Source organism: Babylonia areolata, chromosome 21 (assembly GCF_041734735.1).
Source record: "Babylonia areolata isolate BAREFJ2019XMU chromosome 21, ASM4173473v1, whole genome shotgun sequence".
In the NCBI taxonomy this organism is placed as follows: Eukaryota; Metazoa; Mollusca; class Gastropoda; order Neogastropoda; family Buccinidae; genus Babylonia; species Babylonia areolata.
This window is the reverse complement of record NC_134896.1, coordinates 50,152,845-50,155,344: the sequence shown is the minus strand read 5'-3', so window position 1 is coordinate 50,155,344 and position 2,500 is coordinate 50,152,845. Positions and strand designations below refer to the sequence as shown.

Below are 2,500 nucleotides of genomic sequence, written 5' to 3'. Positions count from 1 at the left end.
CACAGCACAAGACAACACAACACAGCACAGCACAGCACAACACAGCACAGCACAGCACAACACAACACAACACAGCACAGCACAGCACAACACAGCACAGTACAAGACAGCACAGCACAGCACAAGACAAGACAGAACAGCACAGCACAAGACAGCACAACACAACACAACACAACACAACACAGCACAGCACAGCACAGCACAGCACAACACAGCACAACACAGCACAGCACAACACAGCACAACACATCACTGCACAGCACAGCACAGCACAGCACAGCACAACACAACACAGCACAGCACAGCACAGCACAGCAAAGCACAGCACAACACATCACTGCACAGCAAAGCACAGCACAACACAGCACAGCACAGCACAAGACAGCACAGCACAGAACAACAGAACACAGCACAGCACAACACAACACAGCACAGCACTGCACAGCACAGCACAAGACAACACAGCACAGCACAACACAACACAGCACAGCACTGCACAGCACAGCACAAGACAACACAGCACAGCACAACACAGCACAGCACAGCACAGCACAACACAACACAACACAGCACAACAGAGCACAGCACAACACAACACAACACAGCACAACAGAGCACAGCACAACACAGCACAGCACAGCACAACACAGCACAGCACAAGACAAGACAACACAACGCAACATAGCACAGCACAGCACAGCACAGCACAGCACAGCACAACACAACACAACACAACACAGCATAGCACAGCACAACACAGCGCAACACACAACACAACACAACAAAGCACAGCATAGCACAGCACAACACATCACTGCACAGCAAAGCACAGCACAGCACAGCACAGCACAGCACAACACAACACAACACAACACAACACAGCACAGCACAACACAGCGCAACACACAACACAACACAACAAAGCATAGCATAGCACAGCACAACACATCACTGCACAGCAAAGCACAGCACAACACAGCACAGCACAGCACAGCACAGCACAAGACAGCACAGCACAGAACAACAGAACACAGCACAGCACAACACAACACAACACAGCACAGCACAGCGAGACGCAACACAATCCAACACAACACAAAGTCAACGCAACGCAACGCAACACAACACAACACGGGCATAACAAACAGCTTTAAAAGTCAAAGTCTTTTTTCCCGAAAGTCACTTTCTGCAAAGCGGCGCCCGAACACGTTCCATACACGCCACACCACACCACATCATCAAAATGACAAAGCCAAAGCGCACTAACATAGTATGCATGTACACAGCAGCATAGCACACCATAACTCGAACAGACACAACACACAATCTAGCATATCCTCGGTAACACAACATGACGCACGCGCACGCACACCACACAACAAACAACATTCACGCAACTCCACACCGCACTGGAAACCGCCTCACCACACCACTGGGCGACCGCCACTCCAGTGGTCAAAACATCGGAGGAGGAGACAGTGTCTCGGGTTCGATTCTGTGCAAAGACTGGGATTTTTTTTTTAACCCCCCCCCCCACTCCCCACCCCACCCACCCCCTTTCCTTCCACCTCCCTACCAGACCGTCAGAAGTCTGGGTAATGAGTGTTTGGGGTGAGCTGAGACGATATTCATTTCTAGGGGGTCCCTGTATTCAACATAATTATTATGCACGTTCATCAATTGTAAAAGAACCCACGGCAATTGAAAAAAACAAACAAACTGTAAAGAAAATCCGATGTGACTGGGAAAACTAGTGTACATGGAGACAGGAAAGGGGGGAAGGGGGTGGGGGGGGGGGAGAAGAAGAAGAAGAAGAAGAAGAAGAAGAAGAAGAAAAAGAACAAGAAGAAGAAGAAGAAGAAAAAGAAGAAGAAAAAAAAACAAAAAACAAAAAAAACCCGCACATTTCAGGCATGTTATTTACATGGAAATTTCACAAGAAAAAACAACGTTGTTGGAAGAATACAATACAATACAATACAATGAAAAGCAACGCAATACAATACAATACAATACAACGCAACGCAATACAATACAATACAATACAATACAATGCAACGCAACGCAACGCAACACAATACAATACAATACAATACAACACAACGCAACGCAATACAATACAATACAGTACAATACAGTGCAATACAATACAATACAATGAAATGCAATACGATAGAATACGATACAAAAACGCCACCATACACCACACCACACCACACCACACCACACCACACAACACAACGCCAGGGTCACACACAAACACACTCGGACAGAACTAACCTGAACCCGAATCGATCACCCTTCGAAAGGAGCCCACTCACCACTTGTCACACAAACCCTTTCCCTTGCGTACAAGTGCAGCATCAAGAACGCCTGACCTCGGCGAGTCTTCAATAACAATAACACGATTATCAGTGATGTCAATGACACTCACCATGAAGCGCCGACCAACTTATCCCACTGATCTAACCACAGCGAGCGCACACACAGTGGTAGGCCT

The 2,500-nt window shown here is 47.4% G+C and overlaps 1 protein-coding gene across 1 annotated transcript in view; it reads right to left on the bottom strand.

Annotated features, from left to right (window-relative positions):
• The window catches only part of LOC143295978 (ATP-binding cassette sub-family G member 5-like), a 30,396-nt gene that overhangs the window by 27,854 nt on the left and 42 nt on the right, over positions 1 to 2,500 (bottom strand). The window contains exon 1 of the mRNA XM_076607691.1: positions 2,281 to 2,500. This exon is cut by the window's right edge and continues 42 nt beyond it. The gene's annotated coding sequence lies outside the window, so the exon portion shown is untranslated. The remainder of the gene's footprint in view (positions 1 to 2,280) is intronic.